This window comes from Euprymna scolopes, chromosome 46, assembly GCF_053919585.1.
Source record: "Euprymna scolopes isolate OS-2025 chromosome 46, ASM5391958v1, whole genome shotgun sequence".
Classification (NCBI taxonomy): Eukaryota; Metazoa; Mollusca; class Cephalopoda; order Sepiida; family Sepiolidae; genus Euprymna; species Euprymna scolopes.
In genome coordinates this window covers 2555356-2578551 of record NC_136527.1, presented here as the reverse complement: position 1 = coordinate 2578551, position 23196 = coordinate 2555356, and the positions used below count along the sequence as shown (strand labels likewise).

Here is a 23196-nt window from a genome sequence, read left to right as displayed (position 1 = left end):
TTTATCTAAAAGTTGATTAATTTGTATCCAAAACAATGGAAAGGTAATGATTTCCTAAGAAATTTTGGTATTTTTTCAATGTAACAGTTTAGATAAAGATAAAAGCATAGGCTCCGGCGAGGTTCGCACTCGCGACTTTCTGCGTGTAAAGCAGATGTGATAACCACTACACCACAGAACCATTACCAAGGTATAGAGAGTTTTATCTAAAAGTTGATTAATTTTTATCCAAAACAATGGAAAGGTAATGATTTCCTAAGAAATTTTGGTATTTTTTCAATGTAACAGTTTAGATAAAGATAAAAGCATAGGTTCCGGCGAGGTTCGCACTCGCGACTTTCTGCGTGTAAAGCAGATGTGATAACCACTACACCACAGCACCGTTACCTAGGTATAGAGAGTTTTATCTAAAAGTTGATTAATTTGTATCCAAAACAATGAAAAGGTAATGATTTCCAAAAAAATTTTGGTATTTTTTCAATGTAACAGTTTAGATAAAGATAAAAGCATAGGTTCCGGCGAGGTTCGAACTCGCGACTTTCTGCGTGTAAAGAAGATGTGATAACCACTACACCACAGAACCGTTACCAAGGTGTAGAGAGTTTTATATAAAATTTGATGAATTTGTATCCAAAACAATGGAACAGTAATGATTTCCAAAGAAATTTTGGTATTTTTTCAATGTAATAGTTAAGATAAATATAAAAGCATAGGTTTCGGCGAGGTTCGAACTCGCTACTTTCTGCGTGTAAAGCAGATGTGATAACCACTACACCACAGAACCGTTACCAAGGTATAGAGAGTTTTATCTAAAAGTTGATTAATTTGTATCCAAAACAATGGAAAGGTAATGATTTCCAAAGAAATTTGGGTATTTTTTCAATGAAACAGTTAAGATAAAGATAAAAGCATAGGTTCCGGCGATGTTCGAACTCGCGACTTTCTGCGTGTAAAGCAGATGTGATAACCACTACACCACAGAACCGTTGCCAAGGTATAGAGAGTTTTATATAAAAGTTGATGAATTTGTATCCAAAACAATGGAACAGTAATGATTTCCAAAGAAATTTTGGTATTTTTTCAATGTAACAGTTAAGACAAAGATAAAAGCATAGGTTCCGGCGAGGTTCGAACTCGCGACTTTCTGCGTGTTAAGCAGATGTGATAACCACTACACCACAGAACCGTTACTAAGGTATAGAGAGTTTTATCTAAACGTTGGTTAATTTGTATCAAAAACAATGGAAAGGTAATTATTTCCAAAGAAATTTTGGTATTTTTTTCAATGAAACAGTTAAGATAAAGATAAAAGCATAGGTTCCGGCGCGGTTCGAACTCGCGACTTTCTGCGTGTAAAGCAGATGTGATAACCACTACACCACAGAACCGTTACGAAGGTATAGAGAGTTTTATCTAAAAGTTGATTAATTTGTATCCAAAACAATGGAAAGGTAATGATTTCCAAAGAAATTTTGGTATTTTTTCAATGTACCAGTTAAGATGAAGACAAAAGCATAGGTTCCGGCGAGGTTCGAACTCGCGACTTTCTGCGTGTAAAGCAGATGTGATAACCACTACACCACAGAACCGTTACCAAGGTATAGAGAGTTTTATCTAAAAGTTGATTAATTTGTATCCAAAACAATGGAAAGGTAATGATTTCCAAAGAAATTTGGGTATTTTTTCAATGTAACTGTTTAGATAAAGATAAAAGCATAGGTTCCGGCGAGGTTCGAACTTGCGACTTTCTGCGTGTTAAGCAGATTTGATAACCACTACACCACAGAACCGTTACCAAGGTGTAGAGAGTTTTATCTAAAAGTTGATTAATTTGTATCCAAAACAATGGAAAGGTAATGATTTCAAAAGAAATTTGGGTATTTTTTCAATGAAACAGTTAACATAAAGATAAAAGCATAGGTTCCGACGAGGTTCGAACTCGCGACTTTCTGCGTGTAAAGCAGATGTGATAACCACTACACCACAGCACCGTTACCAAGGTATAGAGAGTTTTATCTAAAAGTTGATTAATTTGTATCCAAAACAATGGAAAGGTAATTATTTCCAAAGAAATTTGGGTATTTTTTCAATGTAACAGTTTAGATAAAGATAAAAGCATAGGTTCCGGCGAGGTTCGAACTCGCGACTTTCTGCGTGTAAAGCAGATGTGATAACCACTACACCACAGAACCGTTACCAAGGTATAGAGAGTTTTATCTAAAAGTTGATTAATTTGTATCCAAAACAATGGAAAGGTAATGATTGCCAAAGAAATTTTGGTATTTTGTCAATGTAACAGTTAAGATTAAGACAAAAGCATAGGTTCCGGCGAAGTTCGAACTCGCGACTTTCTGCGTGTTAAGCAGATGTGATAACCACTACACCACAGAACCGTTGCCGATCCATAGAGAGTTTTATCTAAAAGTTGATTAATTTGTATCCAAAACAATTATAAAGTTAATGATTTCCAAAGAAATTTTGGTATTTTTTCAATGTAACAGTTAAGATGAAGACACAAGCATAGGTTCCGGCGATGTTCGAACTCGCGACTTTCTGCGTGTTAAGCAGATGTGATAACCACTACACCACAGAACCGTTGCCGATCTACAGAGAGTTTTATCTAAAAGTTGATGAATTTGTATCCAAAACAATGGAAAGGTAATGATTTCCAAAGAAATTTGGGTATTTTTTCAATGTAACAGTTTAGATAAAGATAAAAGCATAGGTTCCGGCGAGGTTCGAACTCGCGACTTTCTGCGTGTAAAGCAGATGTGATAACCACTACACCACAGAACCGTTACCAAGGTATAGAGAGTTTTATCTAAAAGTTGATGAATTTGTATCCAAAACAATGGAAAGGTAATGATTGCCAAAGACATTTTGGTATTTTGTCAATGTAACAGTTAAGATGAAGACAAAAGCATAGGTTCCGGCGATGTTCGAACTCGCGACTTTCTGCGTGTTAAGCAGATGTGATAACCACTACACCACAGAACCGATGCCGATCTATAGAGAGTTTTATCTAAAAGTTGATGAATTTGTATCCAAAACAATGAAAAGGTAATGATTTCCAAAGAAATTTTGGTATTTTTTCAATGTAACAGTTAAGATGAAGACAAAAGCATAGGTTCCGGCGAAGTTCGAACTCGCGACTTTCTGCGTGTTAAGCAGATGTGATAACCACTACACCACAGAACCGTTGCCGATCCATAGAGAGTTTTATCTAAAAGTTGATTAATTTGTATCCAAAACAATTAAAAAGTTAATGATTTCCAAAGAAATTTTGGTATTTTTTCAATGTAACAGTTAAGATGAAGACAAAAGCATAGGTTCCGGCGATGTTCGAACTCGCGACTTTCTGCGTGTTAAGCAGATGTGATAACCACTACACCACAGAATCGTTGCCGATCTACAGAGAGTTTTATCTAAAACTTGATGAATTTGTATCCAAAACAATGAAAAGGTAATGATTTCCAAAGAAATTTTGGTATTTTTTCAATGTAACAGTTAAGATGAAGACAACAGCATAGGTTCCGGCGAGGTTCGAACTCGCGACTTTCTGCGTGTAAAGCAGACGTGATAACCACTACACCACTGAACCGTTGCCGATCTATAGAGTAATTTATCTAAAAGTGGATTAATTTGTATCCAAAACAATGAAAAGGTAATGATTTCCAAAGAAATTTTGGTATTTTGTCAATGTAACAGTTAAGATGAAGACAAAAGCATAGGTTCCGGCGAGGTTCGAACTCGCGACTGTCTGAGTGTTAAGCAGATGCGATAACCACTACACCACAGAACCGTTGCCGGTCTGTAGAGAGTTTTATCTAAAAGTGTATTAATTTGTATCCAAAACAATGAAAAGGTAATGATTTCCAAAGAAATTTTGGTATTTTGTCAATGTAACAGTTAAGATGAAGACAAAAGCATAGGTTCCGGCGAAGTTCGAACTCGCGACTTTCTGCGTGTTAAGCAGATGTGATAACTACTACACCACAGAACCGTTGCCGATCTATAGAGAGTTTTATCTAAAAGTTGATTAATTTGTATCCAAAACAATGAGATATTATAATAAGGCTGACTGATGGCTTCCCAGTCAGCCTTATTATAATATCTCCAACGATATTTTGTGTATTTTTTCAATGTACCAGTTAAGATGAAGACAAAAGCATAGGTTCCGGCGAGGTTCGAACTCGCGACTTTCTGCGTGTAAAGCAGATGTGATAACCACTACACCACAGAACCGTTGCCAATCTATAGAGAGTTTTATCTAAAAGTTGATGAATTTGTATCCAAAACAATGAAAAGTTGGAGATATTATAATAAGGCTGACTGGGAAGCCATCAGGGAACTAATTAGAGATGCTCCATGGAAAAATATTTTCTCTCTCCCTGCTGAACAGTGTGCTAACGAGACCACTGACTGGTTCAAAACTACAATCGAAGCGCATGTTCCCATGCGGAAATTTTATAGTAAGCCCCACTCTCCCCAATGGTTTACGTCGACTTGTGCAACTGCCATTACTCAAAAGCAGCATGCATACCGTAGGTTTAACCGACATAAGTCCAGTTCAAACAGACTGAAGTATATAGAAGCTAGAAATAACGTTAAGAAAGAAATAGCGACAGCTAAGAGAGAATTTACGGCAACCACTAAAAAGCGCATCGAAGCACAAAAACTAGGAACTCGAGACTTCTGGAAAATCTACAACAGTGTAGTAAATAATGGGCAATCAACAATTCCCCCACTAACCAACAATCACGAGGTTGTCTCCTCAGCAACCGACAAGGCTAACATGCTTGCCAGTCGGTTTGCCTCAAACTCCACACTGGACCCTTCCAACCACCCCCTACCTGACTTTCCTATGCGGACAGACGCAACACTAGACGATCTGAAAACCACCCCTGCTCAGGTGCATGCTATCATAAAAAACCTTGACACCTCAAAAGCATGTGGACCCGATCTTATCCCAGCTGTGCTATTAAAAAAGTGCTCAGCCGAAGTAGCTCCAGTTCTCTCCAAACTCTACAACAAATGTCTTAATGAAGCTTGCTTTCCGGGCTGTTGGAAAACTGCTTCTGTTGTACCAGTATTCAAGAATTCTGGCGAAAGGACAGACCCATCAAATTATCGCCCCATTAGCCTCCTCCCACTTTTTGCCAAAATATTTGAGACCATAATTAACCATGCTCTAGTCCATCATCTTACAGATGCTAAACTACTGACTGACAAACAATATGGATTTAGACAAGCCCGTTCCACAGCAGACATCCTCACCGTGATCTCTGAACGTATATACCAATCACTGGACAAAGCGGGGGAAGGCAGAGCGGTAACTCTAAATATATCTAAGGCTTTTGACAGGGTATGGCATGAGGGTCTCCTCAGGAAGATTAGATCTTACGGTATCACTGGTAGAATACTTAACATAATTAAATCCTTCTTAGATAAGAGAAAAATCCAGGTAGTCCTCGACGGTCGCACATCTAAACAATATGATATAAATGCGGGAGTGCCCCAGGGTTCTATCCTTGGACCTCTATTGTTCCTGATATTCATAAATGACCTCCCCGACAACATTGCCTCTGAGATGGGTATATATGCTGATGACACTACACTCTATGGCAGACACGACAGGAAGACGAATGAACACATTTCTAAAGAAATGGCAGAAACACTAGAGGAAGACCTCCAATCTGTAGTGGAATGGGGACAAAAGTGGTTGGTCGCGTTCAATGCTGCCAAGACTAAACTAGTTTCATTCAATAATTACAAGAAACCCTCTCTACCACCAATAGCAATGGCCAACGACCCTTTATCTGAGAGTCCATCTTTCAAACTCCTTGGCCTAACGTTCACAGGAAACATGAGTTGGAACAATTACATTGAAGGCATTGCCAGGGCCGCTGCAAGAAAGGTAGGCTCTCTCTACCGTGCTAGAAAACTACTAACACCCGAAAGTATCCTGTACCTCTATAAGGCCACCATTCGCCCATGTATGGAGTATTGCTGCCACATCTGGGCTGGTGCATCTGCTACTAGTCTCTCGCTCCTTGACAAGGTTCAAAAGAGAGTCGCAAATCTGATAGGCCCTGAACTGGCATCTAAGCTTCAGCGTCTGTCCCATCGACGAAATGTTGCATCCCTCTGCCTGTTCTACAAGTATTTTAGTGGTGAATGCTCTGATGAACTGCAATCACTTGTGCCCCCACGACGCGAGCACCCTCGACAGACCCGACAGGCTACTAGATCCCACCCCCACACTGTAGAGGTCCCTAGATGTAAAAGATCTTTTTACTCCAATAGTTTCTTCCCCAGAACCGCAAGACTCTGGAATTCCATTCCAGGTCCCTGCTTCCCCAACAGTACTGACGTGCAGAAGTTCAAGTGTAACGTGAACCGACACCTTGCTGCCCAAATCCCTACATAGTACCCCAGTAGTTGTTGCCCCTGATAGTAGCCCCCTACACCAAAGTGGCAATTTGCCTTGTTTGGGGTGAAAATGTAATAAAAAAAAAAAAAAAAAAAAAAAAATGGAAAGGTAATGATTGCCAAAGAAATTTTGGTATTTTGTCAATGTAACAGTTAAGATGAAGACAAAAGCATAGGTTCCGGCGAAGTTCGAACTCGCGACTTTCTGCGTGTTAAGCAGATGTGATAACCACTACACCACAGAACCGTTGCCGATCTATAGAGAGTTTTATCTAAAAGTTGATTAATTTGTATCCAAAACAATTAAAAAGTTAATGATTTCCAAAGAAATTTTGGTATTTTTTCAATGTAACAGTTAAGATGAAGACAAAAGCATAGGTTCCGGCGAGGTTCGAACTCGCGACTTTCAGCGTGTTAAGCAGATGTGATAACCACTACACCACAGAACCGTTGCCAATCTATAGAGAGTTTTATATAAAAGTTGATGAATTTGTATCCAAAACAATGAAAACAATATTTTCCAACGATATTTTGTGTATTTTTTCAATGTAACAGTTAAGATGAAGACAAAAGCATAGGTTCCGGCGAGGTTCGAACTCGCGACTTTCTGCGTATAAAGCAGATTTGATAACCACTACACCACAGAAATGTTGCCAATCTATAGAGAGTTTTATATAAAAGTTGATGAATTTGTATCCTAAACAATAAAAACATAATAATTTCCAACGAAATTTTGGTATTTTTTCAATGTAACAGTAAAGATGAAGACAAAAGCATACGTTCCGGCGAGGTTCGAACTCGCGACTTTCTGCGTGTAAAGCAGATGTGATAAACACTACACCACAGAACCGTTGCATATCTATAGAGAGTTTTATATAAAAGTTGATGAATTTGTATCCAACATAATTGAAAGGGAATGATTTCCAACGAAATTTTGGTATTTTTTCAATGTACCAGTTAAGATGAAGACAAAAGCATAGGTTTCGGAAAGGTTCGAACTCGCTACTTTCTGCGTGTAAAGCAGATGTGATAACCACTACACCACAGCACCGTCGCCAATCCAAAGAGTGTTTTATCTAAAACATTTTGAATTTTCTGCAAAACAATGGACAATAGAAAGAACTTCCAACGAAATTTGTGTATTTTTTCAATTTTAACTTGTGAACATGATGGCAAAAGCAGGTGCCGACGAGTTTCGAACACGCGACTTTCTGCGTGTAAAGCAGAATGGATTAGCAACGGTTCGGTGGTGTAGTGGTGATCCTATAGCACAGACCCGTTGCCAATCCATAGCCAGTTTTATCTAAAAGTTGATGAAATTGTCTGCAAAACAATGGAAAATAGAAAGAATATCAAACAAATTTGTGTATTTTGTCATTTTTAACTAGTGAACATGATGTTAAAACATAGGTTCCGACGAGGGTCGAACTCGCGACTTTCTGCGTGTAAAGCAGATGTGATAACCACTACACCACAGAACAGTTGCCAATCCAAAGGGTGTTTTATCTAAAACATTCTTAATTTTACGCAAAACAATGGAAAACAAAAAGAATTTCCACCCAAATTTTTGTATTTTAACTAGTGAAGATGATGGCAAAACATAGGTTCCGACGAGGTTCGAACTCGCGACTTTCTGCGTGTAAAGCAGATGTGATAACCACTACACCACAGAACCGTTGCCAATCCAAAGAGTGTTTTATCTAAAAGATGCTGAATTGTCTGCAAAACAATGGAAAATAGAAGGAATTTCCAACCAAATTTGTGTATTTTTTCAATTTTAACTAGTGAACATGATGGCAAAAGCAGGTGCCGACGAGTTTCGAACACGCGACTTTCTGCGTGTAAAGCAGAATGGATTAGCAACGGTTCGGTGGTGTAGTGGTGATCCTATAGCACAGACCCGTTGCCAATCCGTAGACGGTTTTATCTAAAAGTTGATGAAATTGTGTGCAAAACAATGGAAAAGAGACAGAATATCAAACAAATGGTTGTATTTTTTCAAATTTAACTAGTGATTATAATGGAAAAAGCATAGGGACCAGCGAGTTTCGAACTCGCGACTTTCGGCGTGTTAAGCAGATGCGATAACCACTACACCAGACAACCGTTGCCAATCTATGGAGTCTTTCTTGTAAAAGTGTCTTTATTATTTTAGACGATTCCAATCCAAGGAAATTTTTCTGATCAACTGTCTTAATTTGTCTTCAAATCAATGAAAGTAAGAATGTATGCATTTTTTAAATACACTTGTTGATCTTCGCGCGAACTACTTTTTTTGTGTAAAGTAGATATGGTAACGGCTGCACTTTAAAGACATTTTTCTAATCAATTTGTTTTTTGAATGTATTCTAAAGAATGAAAGCAAGAATTATTGTGTCCAAATTGTGTTTCTTACAAAGCTTTTGTTTTACGGGTGGTCGAACTTGCTACCTTAAATGTTATAATCAATACACTATAGAACTGCTGCTTTATTTCTTACCGGTTTTTTTTTTTTTTTACTTTGTCTTTAAAAGAATTTTATTTTTTGCTGCAAACAGTTTTTCTATTTTTTTTATATATACACTCGTTTATCGTATCGCAAACCCTAGGCTCCGCGAGGCTTTAATTCGCGATTTTCTGCGTGTTACGCGGATGTGATAACCACTACACTACATAACCGCTTCTACCGGTATGAAATATTTGTCATGGTGTGTCTTGTTTTTCATGTAAAGAATGAAACTAAGAATCGTTTTTTTACAAAGAAATATTTGTATTTTTGCTAGTCAGGCACTTATTGATCCGTGCTGAAATAATAACGTTATTATTTGAAAAGCCATTCTTGACATGGGGAGGGTAGGGGTTTTTTTTGTACCTATTCTGTACTTTTAACTTACAACTGAATAAAAAAAAAACATATCATAAAACTTTAATTAATCTTGGAAATACGATTGAAAAAATAACACCAAAAAGTAAATTATGAAATTTATCGTCAAACACGTTAATTAACACGTTTTATTATTGTGCGTGTGAAATAAAAACGTTCTAAAGTGGGGGATCATTTTTTCTATATTAATTTAACGTGAAATGAGCACCCACTTTATGAACACTGTATTTTTTAATACTCCTTTTTTTTACATAGGCATCACCACATTATCAAGGCCCAGAGGCCACTCAAGGATAAGGGTTAAAGAGTGTACTTTCTCCTGTTCAGCCTTTTTAAAAACATAGATTATGCCGAGCACCGAACTCGCGATCAATCTTCCAGGCGTAAAGCACTAAACCGCGGAACCGTTTTGTCCAGTAGAAATATGGCCTATCCTGTTTCTTAAATTTTCTTGAAAATCTTTATATTGAAATTGTCTGTATGTGTCACATTTGCCTATCAAACTACTCAGCCGTTACAAATAATGTAGTGTCGCAAAAGTTATTGTAACATTTGTCGGTATGGTCATGCTATATCAGGAGACGAAATTGGACATATAACATATATGTGGTTTGTGAAATATTCGTTATTGTTAAAATGCAGATAGGTAATATATGAACACTTGTACTACAATATTACACACTTATTATAGAACACTGTATGACTATGGCCTCCATAATATATGAGGTTTGATGCGTAAATTATTTGAAACGATCAGTGCTGATTCCGTGGAAATGAATCATTAGATTTTATTTCACATACTAATCGATAAATCTTTTCCAGCGAACACGGATGAAGCAAATGTCAGTAAAAACTCGTGCAATCATATTGTAAAATGTTTACATAAAGGGGATTAAAAAATAGGGCAAGCTTTTTAAACGGTTTGTGTAGAAAATTGGAGCTGTGAAGTGGTCAAAGTTCAATTGATTTGACCATTGCAGTCTCTAGCAAACTACTTAACCAATTTTTCGTCTAAACATATGAAATAACGGGTTTTCAGACACGCGGCAAGCATTTTAATCATTTTTGGGTCGAAAATTTCGTTGCCAAAAGGTCAAAATTGAAAGAATCGACCTTTGCAGACTCTGCCAAACTCCTCCGCGAATTTTGAGTCTAAACATTTGAAATGGATGTGGGTCAAACTTTTTATTTAGATTTGATACCAAAAAATAAATCTAAAGAGGTCAAAATTGGGGTCAAAGTTTAAAATTTTTTTACCTCTATGGTCTCTACCGAATTAGTCACACAATTTTTAGTCTAAACATTTTAAATTTTACATAAAGTGTATTCACACACAAGGTAAGTTATGAACAGTACATGTTTTTTTTTTATTTTGTTTTTTTAATGAAACCTTGGTCCTTGCTCCTTTTATTGAGAAAAAAAAATTAGGGCTTGAATTACATTTTTCGAGGAGTTATAAGCTTGGAAATACAGGGGGTCGAATAATTCACGTCTCCCATTTTGAAATGTCTATTAAAAAGTAAATAATTAATTTACTCACCAAAATGTTGTATATCACAAATTGAGGATAAAAGGTCAATAAATAATATACTCAAATTTAAAACAAAAAAAAAAGTATTGTTTTTTAGAAATTTACTTGTAAAGTCCGAAGTTTAAAACCTTTTTAAAAAAAAGTTTTTTTAATGAAACCTTGGTCCTTGCTCCTTTAATTGAGAAAAAAAATTAGGGCTTGAATTACATTTTTCGAGGAGTTATAGCTTGGAAAGACGGGATGGAATTATTGAATATTTTTTACGAAATTTCTGATACACCTACAGCTGCGCATGTAATTGTGAGAATTTGAATAATCCATATAGTACACATTCTGAAAAAAAATTTCAAAACAACTTCTGAAGTTTTTTATACAAAAAAAAAATTATTTAAAAGTAAACATACAAACAAATTCAAAATTTATTTATATATAATTCACAAAAAAAATCAAATTCCATGAAATGTACAAAATATTTTTGCAAAGACGAGCTGAATTGCTAGTATATTTATAAAAGTGAATCCCTCAGTGCGTTTATGTGTGTGTCTGTGTGTGTACAATTTTCTGCCAAACTACTCTGTCAATTTTCAGTCTACAGACTCGAGATTTGACAGAAGGATTATTGAGATTTCGGAAAAAATTTTTAATCGGTTTTCGGCCAGAAATTTGGCTCTCAAGAGGTCAAAGTTCAATCTTTGAAAACTCTACCAAATTCCTCCGCCAATTTTGAGTCTAAACACTTGAAATTTTAGATGTAAGTTATTTGGACATAAGTAAAACTTTTAAATTTTTATAATAAATGTTAAGGGGTCAAAATTAGTGTGAAAGTTTATAAAATTTGACATCTGCGCCCTCTACCAAATTACTCAGCTATTTTTTTTTTTTTTTTGGTTTAAACATTTGAAATTTTATATAAAGGGTATTCAGACATAGGAAAGGCTTTTTTAATCGGTTTTGGGCCGACATTTTTGCTGCCAATGGGTAAAATTCAAAAGTTTGGACCTTTGCGGTCTTTAGCAAACTATTCAGCCAATTTTTGGACTAGACATTTTAAATTTTATATAAAGGGTATTCAGACAAGCGGCAGGCTTTTTTATCAGTTTGGGGGGATTTTGCTGCCAAGAGATCAAAGTTAAAAGAATTGACCTTTTCAGACTCCACCAAACTTCTTTGCCAAGTTTGGGTCTGAACATTTGAAATTTTAGATGTAGGTTACTTGGACATGGGTCAAACTTTTTAATATATATATATATATATATATATATATATATATATATATATATATATATATATATATATATGCACATAAAGTTATGAATAGTACGAAGGTTCGAGCACATCCGGCCCGAGCTGCTAGTATATCCATAAAAGTGAAATTGTCTATTAAATTTCCCTACCAAACTACTCTATCAATTTTCAGTCTACAGACTCGAGATATCACATAATGGATATTGAGATTAGGGAAAACCTTTTTTAATAATTCACTGTGAGTCCTCACACAGGCCATCACAAAAGATTTCTCTTTGCCAACAACTTGTGGTGTTCTCTGGAGTCTGAGTGACAGCATGCCTCTCCAGCTTTCCAGTGCTATTCACCTCTTTCGATAATTATTGCAAATTAATTTAGCAACAACCATTTGCTATTGATTTATTTCTGGCAATGACCATTGGCCTTCGCTGAAATCTGGATGGCAAAACCATCCCCAAACTCCCAGTCTCTTCACATTCATCTAGTGGAGGTCTGGTTAGTGCTTTCGTTCCTCAGTTTTTCCATCCTGCTACATCATTCGTGACTATTTTGTATGACTATTTATTATTATTATTATTATTAGTAGTAGTAGTATTAGTAGTAGTAGTAGTAGTAGTAGTAGTAGCTCACAGGAAGCTTTCACACAGGTTATCAAAGACCTCCCATTGAAAACTTGTGCTGTTCCTCGGAAGCTGAGTGACAACAAGTCTCCCTAGAGTACTAGCACTCTCCACCTACTTCGAAAACATTTGCAAATAAATTTCCGTTATCGCAGCAGCCTCTCACCATTGATTTCTCGCTGGCAGCGGCCATTGGTCTCCACTGGAATTTGAGTGGCAATAAGCCTCACCAAGATCCTAGTTCTCTTTGCGCTTGTCCAGCGGATGTCTGATCAGCGCTTTCTCGGCGGTCTTTCCATCCTTTTTGACCCTTCTCAGCTATTTGGTATCACACATTTGGGGGGGGGGGACAATGGGAGGGGATGGATGGAGGGGTAGAGTACTTATAGATATGCAGCTTCCATGTTCTTGGTTCCATGTAACGTTTCTTCACGTTTTGCCTCTGCCGCAGTTTGTTTGACCCACGCAAGCGGTTTCCTTGATATTTCAGCTGTTTTCATATTGTTATTTGTTGTATCTTTCCAGTCATTCCTCTGATTCCAATTTCTCTGATTCCTTTTTCAAAAATTTTCGAAATTGTTCCTAGTGCTCCTACTATTATCGGTACTATCTTGATTCTCTTCATCGTCCATATCTGTTTTAGCTCTCTGGCTAGCTCTGTGTATTTACTCCGTTTCTCATTTTCTTTGATATTCACCCTGCGTCTAGTTGAGACAGCAAAGTCTACGATTTGACAGGACTTTTCTTTCTTGTCAATTATTACGACATCCGGTCTTCTTGCTTGGATGGATTTTATTATTATTATTATTATTATTATTATTATTATTATTATTATTATTATTATTATTATTATCATTATTATTATTATCATCATCATCATCATCATCATCATCATCATTATTATTATTATTGTCGTCGTCGTCGGCATCCTCCTCCTCCTCCTCCTCCTCCTCCTCCTCCTCCCGTTTATGTATTTATTATCTTGCTCGTAAAACGTCGACACGTGATCCCGCGGCTATTTATAGCGGAGGTATGCGCTCTACCGTGTGCCAGCCTTGTTTCTCTAATTTCAACAAATTGTATTCGTGTTTTTATTTTTTCAAATTTTTTATTATTGGAGGTGAGTGGGTACGACATGGTGGGGGGTGTTTTCGTACGTAACTGTTGGAACTGGAGGAAAGTTGCAAACTGAGTGCGAATGGTTCGTCTTCCGGTAAGGGTCGCCAACAAGGACCTGTTCACCGGAAACGCGTATGAATACCGACATCCGGTATGTTCTGTTCCCCTCCCTTCATGGTGCAGTTGTTTTCTGCGTTTCATCTTTTTTTTTTTTTTTGTATGTCTATTAATAGCCAGCTATAACGAAAGTTTGCCCCTCCCGATTTTATCAGACACATTAAAAAAAAAAAAAAAAAAAAAAAAAAAAGAAACGCGTTTTTCTTGGATGGCGTCTATTATAGCTACGCTTTTACAGATTAAAATCAGTGATGCCAGTTTAGCACTTTTTCCGCTAGATCTGGAGAGTTCGTTTAGAATCTAGCGGGTAAATTTTAGATCTACAGTAGATCCATTAGCCGAAAACATTACAGAAGCCATTGTTCCACATGCTTATTTGGGTTACGTATGCGAAGTGGAGATACAGGGTCGAACGATAAAACTATCACTCTAGAAAAGACGGCATGATTCCAGTTCCATTTGATGAAACCCGGTTTTATTATTTTGGTGTAGATCATCTACTAGTTGGCGAGTTGTGAGCGACAGGAGCCTTCTATCATGTCTGAAAGTGACAAAAGGTTCAACGAGCGAGATCGGAGATGCGTCGCTGTAAAACTAATGCTCTCTACCGATCAAAGTTACGAGAACAGGACCATTGCCAGCACCCTCAAAATGCACCGCTGGGTTGTCACAAATAACAGTAACGTGACCAGGGTGATGAAAACAAAGTTTCTGGCCACGGTTATGGTCTTTGGTGGGGTTTCAAGTGAGGGCCACATCATGCCACTTTACATCTTCGAAGTCAGCTTCAAAGTCAACACCAAAGTGTAACTGGATATGCTGAAGAGTGTGGTGATCCCATGGTGCAATCAGGTGGACGCTGGTAGACCCTGGGGGTGGCAGCAGAAGTACTGGCCCACAAGTCCAAAGAAGGGATTTTACCACTTTGTACCCTTCCCCTCTAACTCCCCTCCTCCCCGACCTGAACACATTGGACTACTTCGTTTGATTATACCTCAAATGCCATCACCACCATGACCTCCCACAACACCAAAACCAGCCTGCTCGCAGCCATCCGCCGAGTATTCGCCGAGCCCTCGTCAGCAGTTGTGGAAAAGGCATGCTTTATGGCCAAGACCAGTATCGACGTGGTGATTGAGGCTGAAGGCGGCTACATTGAATAGATGTCAGCTCTACTACATAATAAAGTTACCTGAATTGATTTTTTTAATAAAAGTTTTAAAATAAAGCTGTTGTGTTGTTTTTTTTTTTTAGGGAGACAATTTTATTGTTATACCTTGCAGTGTCTGATAAATATTGTTATTTTTTATTTTGAAATTTTTATTCCGACGATTTATATTAACTGTCGATCGAACCCGAGCCAACACCAGGGAAATCCGGTTCATTAAATGCAAAAGCACCCTTTTTTTTCTTTCACGTAGACTAATGTCGAGCACAATTCGTTAAATGTTAAAAACAAAACTTGGTAAGAAATTTCTAAATCTTATTGAAAAACACTTTCCCGCAAGCAACCCCTTACACAAAATCTTCAATAAAAATACCTTGAAGTTATCCTACAGTTGTTGCGAAAATTTAGAGATGATAATTAAAGCACATAATAACAAAATACTAAATAAAAACAATGTAAGCAACAACAAAATAAACAATAAAAAAGTACCCACCATGACAAAAATAAAACTAACACTAGCAGAAATAATAATAATAATAATAATAATAATAATAATAATAATAATAATAATAATAATAATAATAATAATAATAAACTAACCCCGGACAAGAACAACCATACTATGAATAAAAACACTAATACTGAACGAGATAAATGCAACTGTAGATACAGCACACTTTGCCCAGTTAAAAATAAATGTCTAACTAAAAGCGCAGTTTATCAGGCAACAATATTTGCGAAAGAAAACCTGAAAAAAAGTTAGAACTTTTTTAACAATAAAAAAAAATGTAAATTAAATATTTTACACATCTGAACGTAACGACTTTTATTCTATAAATAGATAGGCACTCGTCCAAGTTATCTGGAAATATAAATATTCTTACGCTCTAGAAAGACACGACGACATGTCAGCAACCAGTTGGCAAAAAGACGGCGGACGGAACATTATGGCAAACACGTTAAGTATTTCTTTTAAAACTCATCCTAAATGTTTTATGTTACCTTGTTTTTAACCTTGTTTTTCTTGTTTTATTTATGTATTTTGTCTGTATTCTCCTGTCTTATTCGTCACCCCCACTATGCTACAAAGTAAACGACAAAGACAAACAAAATGCCGGAAACTAACGATAAAATTTTTTTTTTAATGCCGGGAATTATTCTCTATTAGAGTAGATAATCTTATGACTTTATTTAAGTAGTATAGTTAATATATACTATTACTGCAAGCTTGCCTGTATTGAAAATGCTTGCTTCCTGGCTAGCCAATCAAACCATCTAATATAGTTAGCCTTATTTTCAATTACATTCGAAATATAATACAGTGACATTAGCAAAGAAAAAGTTACCCATGAAAACGAACCTCCTAAAGTAAAACCTGAATAATTATCTAAACTCGAATGTAAATTAATATTAAGCCGACTTTACAAATAGATAAAAGTTAATTACTGGATTTTAATTAATTATAAGGTGAAACTCAAATGATTCAAACTCGATAGATAACGACAAACTTCCACCCATTAATATGGGAGAGGAGATTATCATCAAGTGTCCTGAATTGTTAACTTAGCACCGGACTTACTACTTAGATATAAATAAGTCACGTGTACCCATTCCCCTCCTCCCCCTTCTTTTTTTTAATGGAGAGTAGATAATACAGTGGATGTGTTATCGGCAGCTCCAGTAATTCTCGCTTCTCCTTTTTTGTCCCTCAGTCCTCATTCAATGAGTGATTTTTCTGACAAAGGGTGAAGAAAAAGCTGCTTAAAGGTCGGTAGTACTTGGTGACCAGTAGTCTGAGATGTCGGAAATTTTTCTGTCTCTGTCCTTGTGGCCATGTCACTAGTAAGGGTGCTAGAGGTAAACGTTTTGTCTGGGCTGACGTTATCCGCCTGATAGTCAGGGACCCGAACCTTGGGTTAACCACTAAAGAGACTGTCCTATCAGCAGGCGCAAAGTACTGGGACTGCTGTATTGCCATTTGGTGAGTGGATCTGGACCATGCGGTAGTCTCTGGTAGGGCCTCTCGATGCCATACTAGTGGGTAATTGTTACGGCTTTACCTTTTCGTGTGCTACCAAAAAAAAAATTCCTGTCTTTTTCTCTCTTACTTTCCCTCTCTTTATTGCTCTAACCAAGTATGCCGACCTATTCCACAAATCCCAAAACCTCAACATGAAATATCTCCAGAATAAAAACTCGATTAACCTAGAACCCCATCTTCCAACGTAGACCCCTACTACCAGGTCTCCATCTCCAACATCAGGAGTCTACGTTCCAACCTTCCAGACGTTGAAACCCAATTACAGGAGACGAAACCGAACGTATTATTTCTAAGAGAAACTGGAATAGGGCCAACCACTTCCCTAGATGAGTTCATAATTAACGGATACTCTAACTTAACAGCTAAATCTGACACCCAAGATCGCCATGGGCATGGAATATGTGCCTACATTAAGGATGGCTTCCCCTGTGGAAGGGATATCTCTAGAGAAGATCCTAATTCACCCTATATATGCTTCAGGGTTGCACTTGCTAACACCGCTGCATTTATATTTGCCCTCTATCGGCCCTACAACAGCGGAGTTACTATCTTTAAGAGCATTTCTGAGAAAATAGACCACATCCTGTCTGCACATCCCTCAGCTAACATCCACATCTGTGGTGACTTCAACTTCCATAGCGTGGAATGGCTGACCCATTCAAATAAGACAGACGATGAGGGGAGGTTTTGTCATGATTTCACCATTGCTTATGACCTCACTCAGATTGTTCGCGAAACCAGCCGTGTGCCCAATACACCCGGTCAATATGCAAGCCTCCTAGACATTTTTCTCTCAACTTCCCCTGAGCTATGTTCATGTTTCGTTCATTCTCCTCTAGGATCCTCCGACCACTCCGTCGTATCAGTTAAGATAAAAACAAAATGTAAGAAGTCCCCAGACGTACCCCTCCACCGTACCGTATACCGATACTCTATGGCTGACTGGGATAGCTTCCATACATTCATATCTGATTTATCTCTGCACTCCATGTTTAAAAAGGAAGTGTCCTCTATAGTATCAGACCTCACCGTGTGGTTAATTGTAGGCATAGACCAATTCATACAATCTAAAAAATTCCAACAAAAACCTAACAGCCAGCCATGGTTCTCCCCAGAATGTGCTGCTGCTATCGCGCACAGAAATCACTTTTTCCATAGCTACCAACGTAATCGATGCACTGAGACTAAAGCTGCTTTCAGGACTGCCAGCAACCACTGTAAAAGAGTAATAAAAAATGCAAGAGAGTTATATGCCCAGTCTGTTAAATCCAAGCGGCTTGGTTCCCACCAGTTTTGACAAATAACCAACAGGATCCTGAACAGAAGTGTGCGTTCTATCCAAACCATTATCAATGGACCAGAAGTCATCTCGTCAGCGTCAGACAAGGCCAAACTATTTGCAAAGAACTTTGCAGCTAATTCTACCCTATGCGATGAAAGCCATCAACTCCCCATATTTCCTCCTATAACACAGAACAAGCTAGGTAACATACAAATATCCGTGCATGAGGTCGCCAAGCTAATCAAGAACCTAGATTCCAGTAAAGCAACTGGCCCTGATGGCATCCCAAATATAGTGTTAAAAAAGCTTCAACCAGAACTTGCTCCCATACTTACGAAACTATTTAAGCGCTGCCTTAAGGAGAAGTGCTTTCCGACTCTGGAAGACCTCCTCAGTTTGCCCTGTATTTAAGAATTCAGGTGATAAATCATCTCCCTCTCAGTACAGACCAATAAGTCTCCTGTGTGTTATGAGTAAGTTGCTGGAATCCATATTAAATAGAGAAATAGTCAACCACCTCAGCAGGAATAACCTTCTTAGTGACACACAATATGGTTTCCGCTCTTCAAGATCTACCGCAGATGTGCTGACGGTTATATCTCACAGGATTAGTGAATCTCTTGAAAAAGGCTTCCTTTCTAGGGCAATTGCTCTTGATATATTAAAGGCCTTCCACAAGGTATGGCATAAGGGTCTACTTCACAAGATTTCCAGCTACGGTATAACTGGAAATGTTTTCTCAATCATTAAATCATTTCTCTCCGATAGGCTCATACGAGTAGTGGTAGATGGACAAAAATCGGCCTGCAATATAAATGCTGGAGTCCCTCAGGGGTCAATCCTGGATCCAACTCTCTTCCTGATCTACATCAATTACCTCCCTAAACACATACTTAAATCATTCGTTGACATCTATGCTGATGACACGACAATCTACGGCAACACATCAAAGGCTGTAAATGACAAAGTTCTCTCTGATTCTCTCTCCTCTGATCTCGAGCGCGTGGTTCAGTGGGGGAAGACGTGGCTGGTTACCTTTAATGCATCTAAAACCAAGTGCCTATCTTTACATCATCAACGCTCTGATCCCCATCTGGCATCAATTGTGATGGATGGCTCTCGTCTAGGTGAGGCCCCGTGTTTTGACAAGCTTTTGGGTTTGACCTTTACTCCTGATCTTAAATGGAACACGTACATCGTCTGTTGCTAAGGTCGCTGAAAAGATGGTAGGATCCTTCTACCGCTCCAGAAGATATCTCACTACTGATGCAATTCTCTATCTATATAAAAGCCAAGTACGTCCAAGGATGGAATACTGTTGCCATATCTGGGCAGGAGCTGCTAAAAACAGCCTATCCTGCTTTGACAGAGTACAAAATAGACTTTATGACTTAGTGGGGGATGCCCTTTTCTCTACCCTGCAACCTCTCTCCCACAGAAGAGACGTTGCGAGCCTATCCTTGTTTTATCGTTATTTCCATGGCAGGTGCTCGTCTGAACTCTAACCTCTGGTCCCCCGTCGGCAATCTTTCACGAAAAACACCCGTCTAGCTGAATCCACTGTGAAAAATTTCCCCCACTCTATATCTGTGCCTAAATCAAAACGCGGATTCCATGAACCAAGCTTCTTTCTTAGAACTGCACGCCTGTGGAACTCTGTTCCGTCTGCCTGCTTCCCACCGGACTACAACTTGGATGTCTTCAAGTCTAACGTTAACAAATTCCTAATGAACTGCCCCCTTAAGTAAACAATTCATCAAATCTCCACACTAACGTAATGTACTTGCAATAACCCTTATCCCTGAGTGGCTTCCGGGCCTTGATAAGTTGTGATCACTGTGTAAAAAAAAGAATAACAAGAAATATTACGTAGGCATGACTTCCTTAGAGTTCAAAACCCGATACTATGACCACAAAAGCACATTCAACAATAAAAAACACTGTATTAAAACAACACTAGCGAATAAATACTGGGAACTCAAAGAAAGCGGACATTCGCCGGTAGTCGAATGGAAAATAATAAGACAAGCTACCACGTGTAGGAATCTAGACGACCCATGTAGATTATGCCTTCATGAAAAATTTGCTATATTGTACTTTAAAGAACGCCAACATCTATTAAACTGTAGAAGAGAAATAGCAAATTACTGTGTTCACAAAATAAAACTTACTCTAGGATAGCGATACAAAATAGGTTTAAAACTAACAAAAACAATAGATAATAAACAAATAAATAGATTCAATAAACATGAATATACATAAACGATCACACATATATGTATGTATATATACATGTATATATATGTGCATATATGTATGTACACATATATATATATTTATATATAAACTAACAATAAAAAAAAAACAAAAAACACTAACCTAGTTTTAAAACAGATCCTTTGTCCGATAAAATACATGCTCATTGGCTGATAGGAAGGGGCGCGGTGGATACTAGAAAGCTGATTGGCTAACTAAATCCTCAATAGAAGAGGACCATATAAAAACGATAAACAACCACAGAATTCGCGCATAAGCCTGAGGAATCCTAGAGTGGATGAAACACCGAATATTCAGTGTAGCTTAATCGCCATATATATTTTATAAATTACTATATATATATATATATATATATATATATATGTATATATATATATATATATATATATATATGTATGTATATATATCATACGGAATCTGTTAATATTGTAAAAAAGATTAATTCTATAAAGTGGGGGATGCCCTTTTCTTTACCCTGCAATCTCTCCCCCACAGAAGAGACGTTGCGAGCATATCTCTGTTTTATCGTTATTTCCAAGGCAGGTGCTCGTCTGAACTCCAATCTCTGGTCCCCTCTCTCCAATCTTTCACGAAAAACACCCGTCTAGCTGAATCCACTGTGAAAAATTTCCCCCACTCTATATCTGTACCTAAATCAAAACGCGGATTCCATGAACCAAGCTTCTTTCTTAGAACTGCACGCCTGTGGAACTCTGTTCCGTCTGCCTGCTTCTTACCAGACTACAACTTGGATGTATTCAAGTCCAACGTTTACAAATTGCTAATGAACCGCCCCCTTAAGTAAACACTTCATCAAATCTCCACACTAACGTAACGTACTTGCAATAATCCTTATCCCTGAGTGGCTTCCGGGCCTTGATAAGTGGTGATCACTGTGTAAAAAAAAAGCAAAAAAATGGGTAACAACGCTTACGAATGTTTGTTGAAATCGGAAATGACGGTGAGAGAGATAGAGAGAAAGAGAAAGAGAAAGAGAGAGAGGGAGGGGGAGAGAGAGAGTTTGGGAAGTTGTGGATGTTTTTTTGTGTTTGTTTTTACACGGTGGTCACCACTTATCAATCTCTTATTAATCATTTGTTCATATATATATATATATATATATATATATATATATATATATATTATATATATATATATATATATGTATATATAAATATAGTAATTTATAAAATATATATGGCGATTAAGCTACACTGAATATTCGGCGTTTTATCCACCCTAGGATTCGTCAGGCTTATGCGCGAATTCTGTGGTTGTTTATCGTTTTTATATAGTCCTCTTCTGTTTAGGATTTTAGTTAGCGAATCAGCTTTCTAGTATCCACCGCGCCTCTTCCTATCAGCCAATGGGCATGCATTTTATCGAACAAAGGATCTGTTTTAGAACTAGGTTAGTGGTTTAAGGCAGACCTTTTCCTTTTTTTATATAAATATACATATGTATATATATATATATATATATATATATATAACTACTTCATTTATTCACATAAATTTAATATACGAAAGTATAGATTTATGCGTAAACTTTAAGTATTTACTTCAAAAGTGCTCAATACGTAGGTAGAGCTAGTTAGTAATTTATAAAATATATATGGCGATTAAGCTACACTGAATATTCTGCGTTTCATCCAACTATAGGATTCGTCAGGCTTATGCGCGAATTCTGTCGTTGCTTCTTGTTTTTATATATGTTGAGGATTTCTAGTTGGCCAATCAGCTTTCTAGTATCCACCGCGCCCCTTCCTATCAGCCAATGGGCATGCATTTTATCAAACAAAGTATCTGTTTTAGAACTAGGTTAGTGGTTTTTAGGTGGCCGTTCTCCCTGTTTTTTTTTTCGTTTTTTTATACATATAAATATACCTATGTGTACACAATAATGCACATATATATACATATATACATATATATATATATATACATATATGTGTGTGATCGTTTATGTATATTCATGTTTATTTAATTTATTTATTTGTTTGTTTTCTATTGTTATTGTTAGTTTTAAAGCTATTTTTTATATCGCTATCCTAGAGTAAGTTTTATTTTGTGAACACAGTTGTTTGCTATTTCCCGCCTACAGTTTAATAGATTTTGAGGTTCTTTAAAGTACAGGATAGAAAATTTTTCATGGAGGCATAATTTACATGGGTCGTCTAAATGTCTACACGTGGTAGCTTGTCTTATTATTTTCCATTCGACTACCGGCGAATGTCCGCTTTCTTTGAGTTCCCAGTATTTATTCGCTAGTGTTGTTTTTATACGATGTTTTTATTTTTGAATGTGCTTTTGTGGTCATAGTATCGGGTTTTGAAATCTAAGGAAGTTATGCCTACGTAATATTTCTTGTTATTCGGGTTTTCTTTCACAAATATTGTTGCTTGATAATCTACGCTTTTTGTTAGACATTTATTTTGGACTGGGCAAAGTGTGCGGTGTCTACAGTTGCATTTATCTTGTTCGTTATTAGTATTTTTATTT

General features: G+C 37.2%; 21 non-coding genes across 21 annotated transcripts; all 21 read right to left on the bottom strand.

Annotated features, from left to right (window-relative positions):
- Positions 1-108: 108 nt before the first annotated feature.
- On the bottom strand, positions 109-181 carry Trnav-uac (transfer RNA valine (anticodon UAC)). Its single transcript has one exon. It is a non-coding gene; the product is annotated as a tRNA-Val (tRNA).
- Positions 182-510: 329 nt separating this feature from the next.
- Positions 511-583, bottom strand: Trnav-uac (transfer RNA valine (anticodon UAC)). Its single transcript has one exon. It is a non-coding gene; the product is annotated as a tRNA-Val (tRNA).
- A 128-nt stretch (positions 584-711) lies between these two features.
- Trnav-uac (transfer RNA valine (anticodon UAC)) lies at positions 712-784 on the bottom strand. The gene has a single exon. It is a non-coding gene; the product is annotated as a tRNA-Val (tRNA).
- Positions 785-912: 128 nt separating this feature from the next.
- Trnav-uac (transfer RNA valine (anticodon UAC)) lies at positions 913-985 on the bottom strand. The gene has a single exon. It is a non-coding gene; the product is annotated as a tRNA-Val (tRNA).
- Positions 986-1113: 128 nt separating this feature from the next.
- Trnav-aac (transfer RNA valine (anticodon AAC)) lies at positions 1114-1186 on the bottom strand. The gene has a single exon. It is a non-coding gene; the product is annotated as a tRNA-Val (tRNA).
- A 129-nt stretch (positions 1187-1315) lies between these two features.
- Positions 1316-1388, bottom strand: Trnav-uac (transfer RNA valine (anticodon UAC)). Its single transcript has one exon. It is a non-coding gene; the product is annotated as a tRNA-Val (tRNA).
- A 128-nt stretch (positions 1389-1516) lies between these two features.
- On the bottom strand, positions 1517-1589 carry Trnav-uac (transfer RNA valine (anticodon UAC)). The gene has a single exon. It is a non-coding gene; the product is annotated as a tRNA-Val (tRNA).
- A 329-nt stretch (positions 1590-1918) lies between these two features.
- Positions 1919-1991, bottom strand: Trnav-uac (transfer RNA valine (anticodon UAC)). Its single transcript has one exon. It is a non-coding gene; the product is annotated as a tRNA-Val (tRNA).
- Positions 1992-2119: 128 nt separating this feature from the next.
- On the bottom strand, positions 2120-2192 carry Trnav-uac (transfer RNA valine (anticodon UAC)). The gene has a single exon. It is a non-coding gene; the product is annotated as a tRNA-Val (tRNA).
- A 128-nt stretch (positions 2193-2320) lies between these two features.
- Positions 2321-2393, bottom strand: Trnav-aac (transfer RNA valine (anticodon AAC)). Its single transcript has one exon. It is a non-coding gene; the product is annotated as a tRNA-Val (tRNA).
- A 129-nt stretch (positions 2394-2522) lies between these two features.
- Positions 2523-2595, bottom strand: Trnav-aac (transfer RNA valine (anticodon AAC)). The gene has a single exon. It is a non-coding gene; the product is annotated as a tRNA-Val (tRNA).
- A 128-nt stretch (positions 2596-2723) lies between these two features.
- Trnav-uac (transfer RNA valine (anticodon UAC)) lies at positions 2724-2796 on the bottom strand. Its single transcript has one exon. It is a non-coding gene; the product is annotated as a tRNA-Val (tRNA).
- A 128-nt stretch (positions 2797-2924) lies between these two features.
- On the bottom strand, positions 2925-2997 carry Trnav-aac (transfer RNA valine (anticodon AAC)). The gene has a single exon. It is a non-coding gene; the product is annotated as a tRNA-Val (tRNA).
- A 128-nt stretch (positions 2998-3125) lies between these two features.
- On the bottom strand, positions 3126-3198 carry Trnav-aac (transfer RNA valine (anticodon AAC)). The gene has a single exon. It is a non-coding gene; the product is annotated as a tRNA-Val (tRNA).
- Positions 3199-3528: 330 nt separating this feature from the next.
- Trnav-uac (transfer RNA valine (anticodon UAC)) lies at positions 3529-3601 on the bottom strand. The gene has a single exon. It is a non-coding gene; the product is annotated as a tRNA-Val (tRNA).
- Positions 3602-3729: 128 nt separating this feature from the next.
- Trnav-aac (transfer RNA valine (anticodon AAC)) lies at positions 3730-3802 on the bottom strand. The gene has a single exon. It is a non-coding gene; the product is annotated as a tRNA-Val (tRNA).
- Positions 3803-3930: 128 nt separating this feature from the next.
- Positions 3931-4003, bottom strand: Trnav-aac (transfer RNA valine (anticodon AAC)). The gene has a single exon. It is a non-coding gene; the product is annotated as a tRNA-Val (tRNA).
- A 169-nt stretch (positions 4004-4172) lies between these two features.
- Trnav-uac (transfer RNA valine (anticodon UAC)) lies at positions 4173-4245 on the bottom strand. Its single transcript has one exon. It is a non-coding gene; the product is annotated as a tRNA-Val (tRNA).
- A 2361-nt stretch (positions 4246-6606) lies between these two features.
- Trnav-aac (transfer RNA valine (anticodon AAC)) lies at positions 6607-6679 on the bottom strand. Its single transcript has one exon. It is a non-coding gene; the product is annotated as a tRNA-Val (tRNA).
- Positions 6680-6808: 129 nt separating this feature from the next.
- Trnav-aac (transfer RNA valine (anticodon AAC)) lies at positions 6809-6881 on the bottom strand. Its single transcript has one exon. It is a non-coding gene; the product is annotated as a tRNA-Val (tRNA).
- Positions 6882-8034: 1153 nt separating this feature from the next.
- Positions 8035-8107, bottom strand: Trnav-uac (transfer RNA valine (anticodon UAC)). Its single transcript has one exon. It is a non-coding gene; the product is annotated as a tRNA-Val (tRNA).
- Between the last annotated feature and the right edge of the window lie 15089 nt (positions 8108-23196).